This window comes from Motacilla alba, chromosome 2 (genome assembly GCF_015832195.1).
Source record: "Motacilla alba alba isolate MOTALB_02 chromosome 2, Motacilla_alba_V1.0_pri, whole genome shotgun sequence".
NCBI classification, from domain to species: Eukaryota; Metazoa; Chordata; class Aves; order Passeriformes; family Motacillidae; genus Motacilla; species Motacilla alba.
In genome coordinates this window covers 62,761,841-62,778,890 of record NC_052017.1, presented here as the reverse complement: position 1 = coordinate 62,778,890, position 17,050 = coordinate 62,761,841, and the positions used below count along the sequence as shown (strand labels likewise).

General features: G+C 44.5%; 1 long non-coding RNA gene across 2 annotated transcripts in view; it reads left to right on the top strand.

Annotated features, from left to right (window-relative positions):
- Positions 1 to 17,050, top strand: part of LOC119698130 — a 68,905-nt gene that overhangs the window by 35,565 nt on the left and 16,290 nt on the right. For both annotated transcript variants that reach the window (XR_005256069.1, XR_005256070.1), the window contains 2 exons: positions 8,246 to 8,512; positions 15,587 to 15,773. This is a non-coding gene — a long non-coding RNA (uncharacterized LOC119698130). The remainder of the gene's footprint in view (positions 1 to 8,245; positions 8,513 to 15,586; positions 15,774 to 17,050) is intronic.

Below are 17,050 nucleotides of genomic sequence, written 5' to 3'. Positions count from 1 at the left end.
GCAGCAGCCGAAAAAAAGGAGTGGTAACACATTAAAAGCGTTTGAGCACTTGTCTGACCAGGCGCCTGTACCTCTGTCCAAAGCCAGTGTTTATAAACACATTGGTTTTTCACTCAGGTGAGGAGACACCTTGATCTTGCTGCTGGAAGCAGCTTATGGCCTGTGGTATTGGGGGAACTGTGCAAAAACAAAGGCAGGCAAAGGAGAAAGTGCTTTTTCTGCTGCGGGTAGACCAGCCTCAAAACAGTCTTAAACTGAGCTCTGAAGTTTAACCAGCTGTTTGGCAGGCCCAAACTCATCCCTTTATTTCTTTTCCCCTAGGTCACTAGAAATCCTCTTTCTCACACCTCTCTCCTTGCTTTGCAACTCTCTGTGCTCCCTGTTTGCAACATAAAAATGCATGCACAGAGGTTTGGATATTGTTTAATCCCTAAATGGAGAAATAATCACAGAAACCAGGTGGCAGCTTTCTAGTCTGATGCCCCTTCTCTGGGGTCAAGACGTAAAGAAATCCATATGCTCATATTCATAGGTGCACATGGGCAAGTAAACCTTGTGTCTCATTAACTGCCCACTTCTGCTTCTCTTAAGTGCCATTCCTGACTAGTAAAAGGGCTGTAACCCATCCATGTGCTGGGGTCACTGGATTGTCTTGATCTGTGTGTTTTTATGATGCTTTAAAAAGTTTTTTGAAAAGTTCATCCAGCATTGCAATGCCATCAAAAGGGTTAATGCTACTTGAGGCATTTCAGATGCTGACAGAGCTTAACCTAGCAGCGCAGAGAGGGATCAGGTGACTCTTAAATGGACAAAAGTCCAGCAATTGAGTTCATTTTGGACAAGAAGTCGTTGGCCTGCATGCTTCAGCTGAATTTTATTCAAACCTCATAAATGTGCACATAGCTAGAAAGCCAGGAAGGAGTCTGTTTTCCAGAGGCCTTGATGTGTATTGCCTTTCCCCCATGTGTCATGTGGGATCAACTTTTGCCTCCTATTTCAGTGCTCTTGATTTTGTCCCTGATGGCAGCTTGGCAGAGCATGTCAGTCCAAGAGAAGCAGACTTGAAACCCAAACCTGCACTCTATGCAGAAGGGAGGGAAGGAGAGGAGGTGCAGGTCTGACAGCCTTGTCTTCCCACATCGACCAAACTATAGGGATGGGGAAGATGGAAGGGGAGTGGTAGACGTAGTTTTTCTAAACAGACCCTGGAAAAACAGTTGATGGTGGAGGAAGAGTGCCCAACTCTTCTAGAATGATGAATTTCAAAAGGAGCATCACCTTCCTGGGCTTAACTGATGGGCAGGGAAATGCTCCCTTACTGTACAGCTGGCAGGCTGGAACTGCTGCATCAGATCATTTATAAGCAACTTTTTGTTCTTTTCCTTTCAGTTTGAGTCTCAAAACACATTTGTGATTGTTGCCATGAGTGGAGTTTAACTTTAGGTTGGACTGGTAATGGGATTTGCCTGTGGTGTGACCCCGATGTGGGAACAGGACCAGTAAAGGTCTTTGTACTCCTGTCCAGACACCAAAAGACTCCTGCAGCTCGTGTGCCAAAAGTTTTCACCTCCTGTCATGGCTTGCAATTCAGTAATGCTCAAAGTTACCCATCCAGCAGAGCTCCCCAAAAGCCAGGTTGGCTGGCTTGACCTGGCTGGGCAGAGCTGTGGACGGGGTTAATCTTTCCCAGGCACAGATTAGGTGACTAGGTGACTAGCCAATATATTGCATAGTTACATATAGGTGTAACTATGCAAGATATTGGCTTTCATACAAGGCTAATAATTTTGTAGACTTTAATTTAAGGGGCCTGTTTGTTTTCAGAAACTTGTACTTGATTTCCTTTTTGCCCAAAGATGGAAGAGAGGCTTTTTCAGGGGTCCATGAGGTAGTAAAGTAAGAGTGTGTGCATAAAATGACCAGAGAATCTTGCTGGCTGAGTTCAGAGCCTTCCCACATTCCCTGCTGTGGGAAAACCAGAAAAATACCTTCATTCAGCTGCAGAGGTTATTGCAAAGTGCCAAGTTTTGTTAAGGGTTGTGTTTTACCTGGGGTTCACAGTAGCCCAGATGCATTCTCTTTTTCCTTGTGCTTTGGTTATGGCTGCAATCTTGTATTTATGCCTTTCTTAAATTAATCTAAGCCTTAAATCCCAAGAACCACCATTGCCTTTTTCCTCCTGTCTGACTGTTTTGGCTATTCTGGATGAGTAGCAATGTGTTGCACCAGGTGCCAGGATGACAATGCAGCTGGGACAAGTCTGCCTGTAGGCTGAAAATCTGAATCCAAACTTGAAAAGCTGGTTTTATGACAGAGTAAGGTCTTCAGCTCCAAGTCTAGCTTTGGGTCAGATTTGCTTCTTGCTGGAGCCAAGTAAAACATCCCTGTGAACATGTAAATATGTCAGTGGGGACCAGGACATTCCCAGCCTGTAAGATACTGGTACATCAGCATTTTCCATGTGTATCAATTTGAAGGAACCATATGACTGTGACGTGTTTTGCAGGTAATATAAAGAAAAAAAGCACTTGGGCAAACCCCCTCATGCCTGAAATCTACCACATTTTATAGTGAATCATGAATTCTTGAAAAAAAAATCTCCCCTTCAAACTCCTAATCAGTCTCAAGAAACCCCACTGAGATATAGGCTGGCAAAAAAGCAGTATGTCTTTCAGTCTCTGACAAAACAAAAACTCTTACTGCTTTTCATCCCTGGCCAAGCATAACTGCCACAACGGTGTTCTTGTAGTTTCTTTAAATCCTAGGTGAAGCTTTCAATGCACAAAATAAATGTGAAGGAGTTTTAAGGGTCTCCCCCCCCCCCCCCCATTATAATTCCATCAAAATCCTAGAAGAGGAATACAGAAGGGGAAAAAATTATTTTTGTAGCAGTTAGAACCCTGCCTTGACTGCTTTGGGTTGATGTGTAGAGGCACTGAATATAATGAGGTTATTCATGTGCATAAAGGTTGTCGGATCAGACCCTATCTTTGTAAAATATTTAATTACATACCATCAGAATCATGTCAGCTATGAAAAAGCAATAAAAATACTACAGTGTGTCAGTGAGCAGTAGTAGTAACTGTAGTGATATAAATGCATTAAGCTTTTAGGCACAGCTCACATACACTGAAGACAGCAAGTCAATGCTGGTTAATAATTTGCAAACAATACATCAGCATCATAGTGCATGTTCAAGCAAATTATTATGCCTGTTTTGTCAATTAGTAGTCAAATTATGCTACGTGACACCTTACTCCATGCTTTGGATGGGGAAGGGAAGCCACAGGCCCATCATCTGCTGCTCGTCTCTTCAGTCAATGCTCGGGCATTGTCTTCCTTGCTACGAGAGTGAAGGTTTTATTGCTTTACTTTGATTGATGGGTGAGAGGCAAAAGGACCCCGATGCTAAAAACAGGAGCAAGGCAAGGCACTTCAGTTTGACAGTGAAGTCACACGCGTGACGAAGGAAAAGCACATTGTCAGTAATGACTCTACCTGGGAACATTTGGTGAGAGGGCACAATCAGAACCACAGACCAGGGAGATGTGAGCTGCAGAGTGACGCCAGGTTTTGCGCTGGCAGGCAAAGGCAAAAGCAAGAGTCAAGACGAGAGCAAGCAGGGCATCCTCATCCCACACACTCTGGGGGAGTAATTGCAGCTCTCCAAGGGGTTGCATCAGTGTTTGGTGCACTTTCCAGGGTTGCATCAGCTCGTACCTGCTTTGTTTGTGGTGTCGGTAGAGACTGGAGTATTAATAACTCATTCCATGGGGAGACAACCCACAGTGGAAAGCAGAAACTGAGATGGGAAATACCCAGAACATCTTGGAGCAAATGTGAACCACGGGGAGGGAGCGTGACAACAAGTGCAACTCAGTGCCAATCTGTAGCTGGCTTTGGCTACGTGGGTGGGGTGAAGTGGGTGCGGAGCAGGTTGTGATTTTACTTGAGGTCTGTAAATACAGAGTGGGTAGGAACAGGTAGCTAGAATGGCACTTCCTGCTTCTGAGTCAGCGATGCTGCACAAGGGAGAAGCCGGCAATCAGAGGTCATGACTGAGTTACATTTCCATAGCAGGTTTATTTTGTGCTGCTCTTCTGCATAACTTCTGTATTTTTGCTCTGTGCAATTGGTCTAAAGCAAAATATGATTTTCTATGCATGTGTGCACAAACATGTTGCACTGCAAGCTCCTTATTTGAATCTTTGTTCAGCACACCATGCTGGCCTTCAATTGCTTTCCTGCTCTTTTTTTTCCCCATTTTATTATTACTTCTAGTTCCTTTTTTCTCCCCCTTCAGCTGAGTGACTGTAATCTGTACCAAGTACATGCTGTAAATAACATAGATTATATTTGGTGGACAGCAGGGTGCAGGACTCAAGAGGCATTTCAAGAACCAGCAAAAGTGCCATGGTCGGCTTTGTAGCTTTTAGGTTGGATCATCTCCTCCTTCTTGCCGTCCCTTCCCCCATGATTTTCTGATGGCTGCTTCTAAATGGATTTTTATCAGGGGGGAAAAGCAAAGTGGATGACAGCAGATGTGTTCCCTTAACAGGGTCTTTCCCTCAATGGCTCTGCTAATCATTATGTTTTGCTCCATAGGACTTTTTATTCATTTAACAGGTTTATTTCCAGATTACATATTTGTTTTTATACTGTTTCCTCATAAATACAGGCACTGTAGAAAAAGCTGGCCCCACCATATTTCATGCAGTATTTGTTTATAGTAAGTGGGCCTCACTGAACCTGCATATACAATAAATACCCTTTCAGGATTCCTAGGCAGGAGTGGAGGGAACAGATGGCAAAACAGACCCAGGATTCCCGTTTACAAGGGGATCTTCAAATAACACAGGAGGAATGATAGCCATTAAAAAGCCTGCCTTCCAGTGCCTTAATTTTTGGCCAGAAAAATTAGATACATTAGCTGCTTCTTATTACTGGGGGTTTTTTTTGGGTTTTTAGTCATTTTTTTTACATTCAATCATAGTCTTTCAAGGATTTGAAGTAAACCAAGGAGCAGGCACCTTCTTTGTCAAGGTCATCTGTTTGATCCATCTTTTCCGTTGCCCCTCTTCATAGCAAGCCAGACTTAAAAGCTAACTAGACAAGACTAAAAACCATGTCTCAGACCCATGGTCTCTGAGAGGTGCTTGAAATATGAACCATGGTCCAGGGGGAAACTTTGCAAACAGCTGCTAAACCTCACACCCCGGTGGCAGGACTGTGCCTCACAGACACCAGAGGATTGGGAGAAATGCTTCGTACTGGAGATCTCTATCATTCACTCTTTGGTGAGGGAGAGTAATTTGAATTTTATTTTTGCTTTAAAGGATCAAGAGGGAGAATAAGAGAACGCTGTTCACGTGTTGCTTTTCTGTGCTGTGAAAAGTTTGTATCTGAGAGTAGCCAGGGGAAAAAAAGTTCAAGAAAGCTGCAAGTTAGGGTAATAGTACAGGACTCTTAATTATCCCAGGGTTAGTCTGCCTGGTTATTTGGCAGTGCCTCTGTTTATACCTGCTAAGACACATAATCTGCCTGCTTGGCTCAGTGCTCCTCCCAGGTGAGTTTTGACCTCCTCTCTTGGCAGAGAAGGTGCCTCAGTAGTGGAGATTTTGCACGGGTGTTTTGGGACTGCCAAGACACCCCACAGATCTCCCCATTCAGAGTCCCCTATTTCCTACCAGCTCTTGGTCAGGGAAAGGTAGTGGCCAGTGTAGGTACAACTGCCTGGCCTGGTTGAACAGCTGTAGGAGATAGCAGCCCCGTGCCCTGCTCTCCACTCAAACCCACTAAACCCACTGCTTGTGCAGAATCTTCATGCACTTCCCTCAGCTGTGAGCAGAGCAAGGAGTGCTGCACTGGGAAAGATGTTTGCAGTCTGCAGGCTATGGTTTTTTTTTTTTGTTTTTTTTTTTTAAAGCCTTGAAAAAGCCAACAGACCTGAAGTTAGGTGGTTGTCAGATTAGTGCAGTGCGTTACCAAATAATTAGGGTGTTTCCAGTAACACAGGACGGCAACCACAAGCCTGGAAACCCGCCAGCTGCTTGGACCCCACTGGCTGCCACACAGGCTTCCATTCTGGTGTCCTAAAAGTCATGGGCAAAATTAAGTAGAGGGTGTTGGAAGAGACTGTCATGTCTGGAAGAGGAACCAGCTCCCATGTACACAAGAGCACTGGCAAGAGCACTCACAAAAGCCACCAGTCCAGCAGTGAAGGAAACCTGGGGTTCATATGCTAAATCTGGGCTGGCATGACATGGGAGAGAGGCTTGGGCTGAGCTTGGAGTCAAGTCACACATCACTAAATGGTGGCTGTCATCATTATGCTGTTACATGGAAAATCACAGCTTAAGGACCAGGACCTACTCAAGAACTATTTTGGAGACAGAGGCAGAGGATGACCATGAGGACCACTGTACCTTGTGAAATGAGTGGACCTCAGCAGTGTGGAAGCCACCAACAAGGCACCCCCTGCAACACAGGCAAGCCTTGTGGTGTATTCTCCCACTGTACACCTTGTCTGTGGGTCCTGTGATCCTCCTCCTCCTTTCAGAAACTGAACTGCTGCAGATCCACTGATGTCAGGGTCCCTCTTCTGATAGGTAGAAGCCTATTTCTTCCTCAGATTGCATCAGCCAAGTGCTTTGCAGCCAGGGGTTTTCCCTCAAAATCTCAAATCCTGTTCCAGCTAAATGTAGCCACCAGCCTCATTCTTAGCTGTTGCCTCTTTTTTCTAAAAAGTTTTGGTTGGAGGGAGGAGTTGGGAGAGGTGAAAGTGAGCTCTCTATTAGGCTATTAAATTTCTGGATTCTGACTAGCCTGTTTGTAGGTGTGGTCTTGGATCTTTACCAAAGTGCAGAAATTTTGCTGATTTGGTGCTTGCTGGGACAAAATACATGCTGTTTTGGAAGGACAGAGTTCTGTGCAAGGAAAAAAACAAGGCAAGAGCCTGTAATGCATGACTAGAGCGACCCTAAGGCAATAAGAGCAGTGCTACCGGAGGCAACACTGAAAGTGAGCAGGAGAGCACGGTCTGGGGATGGGGAATTCACCCATCCTGCCAGCCTGTGCCTTGGCAGCATCCTGGGAAACACGGATTCACAGAGCCCACCGTGTTCCACACACTGTCAGCAGAGCACTTGCTGTTTTGTTTCCAAATGGCTTCAACTAAGGTCCCTTCCTAAGGGCAGAAAATGCTCCAAGGGCAGAGACTGCAGCTTTCCTTAGTCATTGCCTTTATGTTCTGCTGGCTAACTTGCTAATTATGAAGTGGGAAATAATGGGCCTACCAGGGTAGGGATGGGAAGAAAACCAAGGAGTAAATTGAGATATGTCCTTATGCCTAAACAAATATGATGCCTCTCCTCCCCCCCTTTCCCCCTTCCCCGCCTCCCAGCAAAATTCAAGCTCAATTTGCAGCAAGCCTGCATTCTGTACAGCCAGACAATGCCAGGTTTTATCATCCCCTGCCTCCTGCCTGGGAGGCAGCAGTAGACTGGTTGAATCCTGCAAGATTGCACAGGATGGCAGTGAGCGAGCACTGAATTCCACCCTGTAGGTCCCTGTCTGGGAAATGCACCTAAATGCATGCAAATATGGTTCTATTAGCTGAGCTCTCCCAGCACAAAACAGTGTGATTTACACTTCCCGAATCACCAGAATTTATTGCAGGGAGGTGACAGCCTGCCCTGAGCTGCTGTGGTTGCAGTTCCTATCAGTGGGGTTTATAAAGGGGGTTACCGTGGTGAGTGAAGTGGGCAAGGTATGAATAGATTCATGAAGGTCTCTACGGAATAAGGAAAGGTTTTTCCAGCCTGCTGTTACCTGATCTAGCCAATTTGACATGGCCCCTCATCATGGCAGATCTGAGCAATGCTCAGCATTTGGAAATAGAAATAGCAATAAACCTCTTCCTTTTCTTCCTGCTCAGTTCACAGGAAAAATATTTTGACTGGTTTGAAGGCTGGGATTTTAAGGTTTTTTTTCCATGTCTGTTTAGATAAGTGAATGAGTGAATGTGTGTGTGTGTATGAGAGAGAGGAACAGAAGTAGCTGAAAGTTGATTTGAAGAAATTAGTTTTGCATTTGCTTCATTTGAGGCTGAATTCTATTATTAATTTTACAAATTTAACATGAAACTTTTGCACTGGCTTCAATGAAGCATGTACATTCGACCTGGAAGTCCTAGGCTGTAGCTGCTACTTCTAATTAAAACTTTTTTTTTTTTTTTTTTGGTAAGAATCTTGCATTGGAAATTCAAGACATGCTGCTCTAGTTGCCAGGCCTGTACCTCACTGGCCACCAGCTGAAGTGACCGTGTGCTCCAGTTGGATTTGATAGATGTGATCTACCTGCAGCAGGCTGCCCTCATGCCAAACCTGTCTGGATGGTCCATGGTTGGTGAAAACAGAGACTTGGAGACTTTGCATCACAAGGAGTGGTGTGCACTGGCTGTTGCCATGAAGTCTGGTTATTCTGAAGACTTAAAGCCGCATATATGAAGCAAGTTAGTACTAAATTGACTACTGTACCTCTCATTAGATCTATTATCCACCTAGAGGCTATTTTCACTTTGAAGTGGCATTTGCTCCACAATAAGTAATGTCTTAAAATGCTGTTAATTAAAATTTCATCTGTTTAGAGGATTTTCTTCTTCTTCTTCCTCCCCCTCTTTTCTTTTCTTTTCTTTTCTTTTCTTTTCTTTTCTTTTCTTTTCTTTTCTTTTCTTTTCTTTTCTTTTCTTTTCTTTTCTTTTCTTTTCTTTTCTTTTCTTTTCAGAAGCTAGTAATTAGTCCAATAATGTGGAGACATGGTTACTGCAGCTCATTAAATTTGGCAATGCTCACTTGGACCTTTGAGTGCTGGTGATGTCAAGTTGACCTGAAATGCAAGGATTCCATCTGTCAGGAATTACTGATGAATTGGCAATTAAATATAAATATATATAAAAATATATCTATATACATATATATATTTAACTCATTACTTGTGCTGGATTGACAGTACTGCAAGTGCTATCATTTTAAGTTCATCGACAGACTAATAAAGCTTCCCCTGGGCTCCCTTCCTCGTGCGGAGGGACCGGCAGCAGAGATGAGAGGAGAATCGGATCCTGGAGGGATTAAATTTTTGTTCTGTCTGTAGACTACACTGATGAGAGTGTCAGTCTGGGCTGGAGCGAAGTGAATATTTGGGCTAACAGAGACAACTGATGCCATGTGGATAACCAGACAGCCCTGTGATTATGCTGGTTTTCAGCTGTTACTGCCTCTTGTTGAACTGGTGGTATAGAAATGGATCACTGTTTCCAAGCAGCATCCAGTCACGGACAGTGGAATTTCTGTAAACGTCTTCACCGGTGTTTTAGACTGTATTCTTTTCCAGCAGAAATTGGAGGGAAGTAGCCATCCCTTATGTTTGCTGGGAAGTGGCATCCAGGACATAGAGGAGGTGAGGAACACAGGCTCTCTCTGTCTGGGATTATGCTATCAGAGTAACACTGTCATTCAATGGTGATCACAGGATCATAGAATCATGTTGAAAAAGACCTCTGAGGTCATCAAGATGAAACTTTGCTCTCTGCCTTGCCAACTAGACCACTAAGTGACAGTTTTTTCTTGAACATCTCCAGGGATGGTGACTCCACCACCTCCCTGGGCAGTCCCTTCCAATGTTAAGCTACCCTTTCCATGAAGAAAGTCCTCCTGATGTCTAGCCTGAACTTCCCCTGGCACAGCATGAGGCCATGTCCTCTTGTCCTGTCGCAGGTTGCCTGGGAGAAGAGACCAACCCCTACGTGGCTGCACCCTCCTTTGAGGCAGTTGTAGAGAGTGATAAGGTCTCCCTGAGCCTCCTTTTCTCCAGGCTAAACAACTCCAGCTCCCTCAGCCATTCCTCACCAGACTTGTGCTCCTCACCCTTCACCCTTCACCCTTTCCATCCTCTGGACACAGTCCAGCACCTCAGTGGCTTTCCTGGAGTGGCCCAAAACTGAACACAGGATTTGAGGTGTGGCCTCACCAGTGCTGAGTACAGGGGACAATCATTGCCCTCATCCTACTGCCACACTATTCTTGATGCACACCCTTCATGTAGGCTGTTGAGATGTGTCATCCCACTGCTGGTTGGGTGAGTTTCTACTGCAGCAGGGAAGAGAGAAACTTTAGTACATTTTGACTCCCACAGGCATCAGGTGAATTTTGGATCTCAGTGTTAGTTCCCACCCCCTTCCCCTGCATCTTCAGCAAGCATCAGGCCTCAGTGCTGTGGAACATGAACCCAACTTGTTGGCACGTATTGGCCTCAGGGCGTCTGATGGCTCAAAATCAAAAGGTTCAGCCTGTACCAATAACTTACATTCTAGCATCACTCATCATTTATTATGGCAAGAGGAGTCTGAGGAAAACAAAAATAAACCAACTCAAAACTGCAGAGGGAGAGTAAAATTACTGAGAGCCCAGCTTCAAGGCTGTCCAAGCTGCTTCTGGGAACACAAAGCCACCAAAGTGTAGGCTCTCTCCAAAGTGTCCTCTTCTCAGATGGTGTCCTCTTGCCACGTCTTTTGCAGAATTGGTCATTTTATCCACCAGCCAAGTGTGGTTCTCTGGTCCAAGAGAGAGATATCTCTGGATAGCCCCCCCCTTAAATACAGAGCTGCAAGTTTTGACAAAAGCAGTCTTTAAATCCTGTGTCTTCAGACCCCTGCTGTTTCATCAAAGCCCTGCTGAGTATCTGGCCCTAGATCCACCTTTAGAAACAGGAATTACTGGATCCATGCATAGGGAGACAAAACACAGCAGATGAAATGGCTAAATATTTAATAATAAAGATTGTTCACACATTTCCAGATTAATGTTACTGGCCAAGGAAAGCTGGATGTTTCACATCAGGTTAGCAGGATATTGCAATATTTTGGCTGCTTATCTGAAGTGGAATGAATGGAACTGCCAAAGCTTTTGAAGTTCACTCATGAGATAATATTTTATTAATTTTCTGAGCTGAGGGCACTTTAGCATCTCCTGTGAGTCTTCTGAATATTAAATGTATGAAGCTCTATAGGCAGGACTCTTTCAACATTCTCTCATTCAGTGTTTAAAAGCGCCCGCTTCCCATAAATTGAGAGCAGTCTCCTTGGTTTTCCGAGAGTTATCTTCTCTCCAATAAATTAGAAAGTATATCAATTTCCTACTTATGCCCTTTGAATTCAAAGCAGGGGCTACTTAAGTGCAAGAAGAGACACAGTCTGTGTTTGCCTTGTTTGTCTGTCTGCTCCATAGAAAATACAGTTTAAGTCAGAATGAGCCCCTGTGCTTCAACTCCAGCTGCGAAAATAATTTTATTTCATGAAAGCACCCAGTATTTAAGTTGTGCTCTGAGCTACTCTGGCCTTCAGCTAGAGCAGAGCAGAGGACGGAGGTGTAAGATCTGGCCGCTGCTGCGTGTGGCAGTAGCAGGAGCAGCCAGCCTGGTCACATCCCAGCTCCAATGCCTGCTGAGCTGAGACTCTGCTCCTCCAGCTCAGACTGCACAGCAAGACATCTGCCCACCTAGCTGTGCTGCCTTGGGGAAGGTGACAGGTACCTGTGGGGTGATTTTGATCTTTGGATGCATCCATTCAACACTGAAAAATGCTAACTTGTACAGTGGAGATGTTGAGCTCTCCTAAGCCGTGGTTTCCTACTCCTAGCCACAGCTGGGTGAAAGCAGGGGAATTCAGGAGAGCACGTGCCAACCAGAAAAGCTCTTGCTGTGCTAGACTCAGAAAATCCTCTCAAGTGTGCAGGGCTAGGCAGAGCTGCCAGCATGGACTTCTGCATCAAAAAGGACAGAGAGTTCCTAGATCTAGTGTCTGGTGCTTTATAAATAGGTTTAGATGACAGGGAAAAGTAAAGAGAGTACCAAAAAAGAAACAAAATGACAGCCTTTGTCCAAAAATATGCTAGCTACATTGTTTCTTTTCCCTAAAAAAGAAAGAAGAAAAAAAAAAGGTTGCTTTTTCTGCATTAAGCTTGTCATAACTGGATGATTATAGTAACACCATGAGAAGAGCCAGCCAGGATGTGACACTTTAGTTTTCAAAATAGCTCTTCCTAAAATAAACTCTTTCCTCACAGACTGCTACTGTGATACTTATGGGAAAATGTGAACAGACCACTCGTTCTCCCATCTTTCCTTGGAGATTGAGGAACTTTCCGTCAGTTTATGTGCTCTAAAATCCTGTCCCTCAGATGGGGAGGCCAAAACCACAGGAAAATGGGGGGAGTCTAATTTAATACATTTCACCAATTTCCCTAAATGGCACTTTGGAAGCCTTCAGGTTTAATTAGATTTACTCTGTGCCTACAGAGGATAAACAGATATATCTGCCATTTCCATCAAGACTGTGCTATTTGCAGAGATTCGGTAACATGGAGCAGGGCTGCGCATGCCCTGTTGCAGTAAGGCTGCACTGTGGCCTTGAGCACTCATGTTGTGACACATCAAACCAGATGTATTGAGCTGCGGGCATCTGTCCTCTTTGGGTGCCATAGAGACTGCACTGTCCACCTGTACTACCCTATGCAGCCTGTCCTTTCTCCCATGCAGTGCTTTTCTCCCTCTTGGCTCAGTGCTGACTCCCAAATGCACATCAGACAGAATCAGCTGGGCTGGTGAAAACCTCTCCCTGGAAGGCAAGCCTAGCCTTTTTGGTCAGCATGGCTGGACCAGGAGGAAGCTACAGCCCCATGGCTTCAGATGTGTGAGGCTCATGCTGACTTTCCATGCATTCCATAAGGGGAACATCAGTCAAATGACTGATGTGCTGGGCCATGTGCACGTGACACCTCACACAGCATGGCTGGTATTGCTGAAACATTTATTTCCTTAAATTAAGTTTTTTGTAGACTTGCAGATGGTTCCCCCCATCTTGGCAGTAAAGGGGAAGCAGCGATAGCTGAGTTCCCACACACACTGCATGGGAGCTTGGCTTGAGAATGGAGAAAGACATGAGTCCCCATGTGAGGACATTCCAGTTCAGATCAGAAAAACATGCCTTCTGCTCCGTTGTTTTCCAGTACTGTGAGCTCTCCAAATGAAACCAACAAAGAGCAGGGTCTGGTCAGATTTTACCAGTGCTTACTTATTCTTCAACTAACGAAGTTTAGTGACTCGCGTAAATTATTTATCCCAGCTACTCCCCTCAAGGTATCATGTTGAAGGAGCACAAGGCTCATTTTCCAATTCTCCCTTGCTGCCTTGGTAGGTGATTTCTTGCTCCACTACCCATCGCATCCCTGCGAAATGAAATGTATCACCACTGCTGGTTTGTCACGTTTGCCTTCTCCTAGCAGGTACTGGACAGGTTCATTGCCAGCTACCCACTTAATAGTGGGCATGTTGTAAGAATGGAGCTTCTTGGAAGGAGACATAAAACAAAGCTGCTAACAGAAAGACTAAAATAATACAGAGGAGATTTTAACTTGGGTTAGACTGGATTTCTCCTCACTGAAGCAAGCAGAAGATTTCTTTTTTAATAGAGAAATAAATCTGACTATCTCTGAGCTGAGGAAGTTCAGCTTTCAATGCACTTCCTCCAGATTGACTCATTGTGACATATACTGTGAAATCCATGGGATTGGACTGCACTCGTGCCATGCAGCAGAGCATCCCAAACAGGACACTTGCAATTTGGGGTAAATTGATAAGCTTCCATATCTGATTAGATGGTACGGCTTCCCATTCTCATGGTTTCTTTGTCTTATCAGGGCAGAAGAGAAGATTCCTCTGTTCTCTTCCACATCCCAGGGAAACAGGCCTCATTTCCCCAGAGATTTAGTACAGTCTAAATGTCCTGAATATACGTATATTACAGAAGGAAATGTTCATCTACACACATATTTTGCCTGTTCTTTTTCCCTTTCTGACTCTCTATGGAGCAGCCATGGTTGCAGCATTCAGCTTGGCCTTTTGGAAATCAGGTTCCATTGGCCATTTGCTCCCCTGCTTCCTATCTGGATACGCCTTCTGGATCCTTGTCTTGTCACAGGATGATGGCACACCCCTCTGCTGTTCTGCATGACAAAGATGGCCTAGAAGTAAAATTCAGGTTGATCCCAGGCTAAGGGAAGTCAGGCATGCCATGGAATCTGTGGCAGGGAGATAGTTAACATCCTCTCCCTCTTCAGGGAGAGGTTGCAGCTGCCTATCCAGCCTGCCAAACTGAAAGGGGATCCAGCCCTCGGGGAAATGTGTCTGGAGTTATTTAATCCCAAAAGGATTATAAAGAGGGTATGCTGTAGGGAATCTCTCAAGCCCTACCCCTGTAAAAGTAAAATAAAACCAAACCCCAAAACCAACAATCCCTTTCCCGTTGATGGCTTGCAGCAAAAGATACCCCTGAACTTTCACTGAAAAACGTGCCCCAGTCGAGACAGTCAGTGCTGCTCCTCTGGAAAACTTCTTCTGCTTTGGCTTCCATGGTGTATCATTTCCTGCCTCTCCTCCTACCTCTTTAATCTCCTTCAGCATGTCCTTTGGAGGACCTTCTTATCTTCCTCCAACTTATGTATGGGTTTCATCGGGCTGAGTCTTTTATCCCCACTTCTTCCTCTATTGTATCTTATCCCTGGTTAATCTCAGCCGTGCTCCCTACTTAGTCTGTTCATCTGTTCTCGTTTTGACTTGTGTTTAGACTGTAAACTCCTTGAGATAGGGCCTGTCTTTTTATTTTATACTTTTACAGTACCTCCAGGAACATGAAATCGCAGGCTGGACTAAGTCATCAAACAGAATTAAAACATTAAAAGAAAGTTAGTCTAAAAGGTTGAGTGGAAATATCTTCCTCATTTTCGGCAGCAATCCAAGGCAGTGCAGCTTTCATTTGTATAAACACATAAGCATTGCTCTCCTATGCAGCACAGCAGGATTGAGTAAATGACTGGTTCACCCTCTAGTAAGTCACCCACTGCCTTCCCAACAGCAGGCATCAATTTACTGGTGAGCAGGAAGAAGAGGCCCTGTTCCTTCTGTGAGCAGCCCCTGGAGGATTTGGTTTCCCTGGCTGCATGGGAGATCAGCATGGTTGAGATGGTGTCCAACTGCTGCCATGCCCACCACAGTTAGCTGGCATCATGCAAGGGATGTTTTTTAAGGAGCCATGGTAGCAGGGTTTTTTTTTTTTCTACTTTCTACTTTGAAGGCTCCTTAGAAGAGCTAAATGTTCTCCAAAAGAAGAACAATCTGGGTGTCTTGAATGGCACACATTTTATACGCCACTGGGCTCTTGTCAGCACTTTTTTCTTGAGTCCATTGAGACCTTCAGTGAAGTTTTTTGTTCACGAGCAGGTATCTGTCTATTCCTCCCTGCTTTATATGGTCTCATTCAGAAGACAAAATGCTGCTTTGATTTTTTGGGTTTTTTAAAGCAATTCCATCATTTTCTGCAACCATTTCTTTAAAGAACTGTAGAAGCTAATAAATACCTCGTTGATTTGAAACAGGCATGTCCATGTAATCACTCATCTTTGATGGCCACAGTTAACCTCTCCTCAGTATGTGCTCACTTTGGTGTTTGGCTCTTTGATTCTTCCCAATGATGCAGGAAAGCATCAGGATCTTCTTGGAGCCCGGCCGTGCCATACAGGTATCTTCTTCCTCCCTCACCTGCCAGCTGCCTGCAGAACCAACATGGCACACATCTATCTGAGCTCTCCACATTTGAAGTGCAGCTGACCCTGGATGGTGACCCAACTTTATCATTTCCTCCTCTATGTCCCAGACCTTCAAACGTAAGTAGCTTTTTTTTTTTTTATCTTTGCCACTGATGAGGGAATTTAACCTTCTAGGCATCTCTGAAGCTTTTCCCATGACATAGATGAGGAAGTAGCAAATTATGTCTTAACATCAAGTAAACCATTAATTCGCTCATTCAGTATGATTACCTGTTTCTAATAGTAGTTGTGAATTACCAAATCACCTTATATTTTCATGAAGAAAGACAAATGATAAATGGATCAACAGAAGAAAAGTACTTTCAGGGTAAATGACACATGGCTGTATCTGTGCAGGAAACAGCTAGAGACAGGCAACAAGCTGAATGGGGAACACTGGTCCAGAATCTGGTATGGTATGGAGCTATGGCTCTACTCCTTGCACAGTCTTAGCAAATTTGGCTTGATACCTCTTAATGCTGCACTTCAGGGCCACTGCTGTTACTTACCTGTGGCACTAAAATAGTTTCCATACTAACAATAACAGTAGAGGTCAGTCATTAAAACTCTGAAATAGCTTGTATGGATCATTTTTATAAGGTTTGTGTCCACTAGGACTGGAAGCATGCCATCTATTCTTTGGAGTGCAACCTTGGAATTTGGGCAAGGCTCTTTTTCCCTTTCTTTGTCTTTCTGAATCTCAGTTTCCCCTTTCACAAAAAACTGAGAAAAAATTTGCAGGAAAATAGGAGTCAGACAACTAGCCAGAGCAGGAGCTGATTTGGATACAACAGATCTTTGTAGGGGAATACATGGAGACTTACGTATGGACTACTGAGAATTAGGATATGGAGCTCCACCTAGCCCTTTACTTACTGTTTTATTCTGTGCAAATTTTTCCTCACTCTGTTAAAACACCAACATATCATTAAATGAAGCTATGAGTAGTGGCTTTATTTTTACTGACCTGAGCCATATTGCTTTTGCAAAAGTATAGACACCTGCCTATGAAATGTCATGAAGAGCTCTGACAGCTCATGGTACTGTGACATAAAGGACTCTGAAGCACAGATAGTTTCTTCATTGGTCCTCCCAGTAAAAGGGAAAGGGTTTGAAAGGGCCAGTTGAATCTGGTGAATCAACAAATGCTTACAGGAAAGGTGCCAGGGGTTTGCCTCTTAGACCAGGGGGCTAATGGGGGCTGATGGGGTCCATCTGTCAGGGAAGGGGAGGGGCAACTTTGGCCACAGGCTTGCCAAGATGGTGAGGAGGGCTTTAAAGTTCTCCAGCAGGGGAACCTCAATCCATCCCATCTCTACTAGTGTGATGCCAGTGCCAGCAATAGATGCACAGAG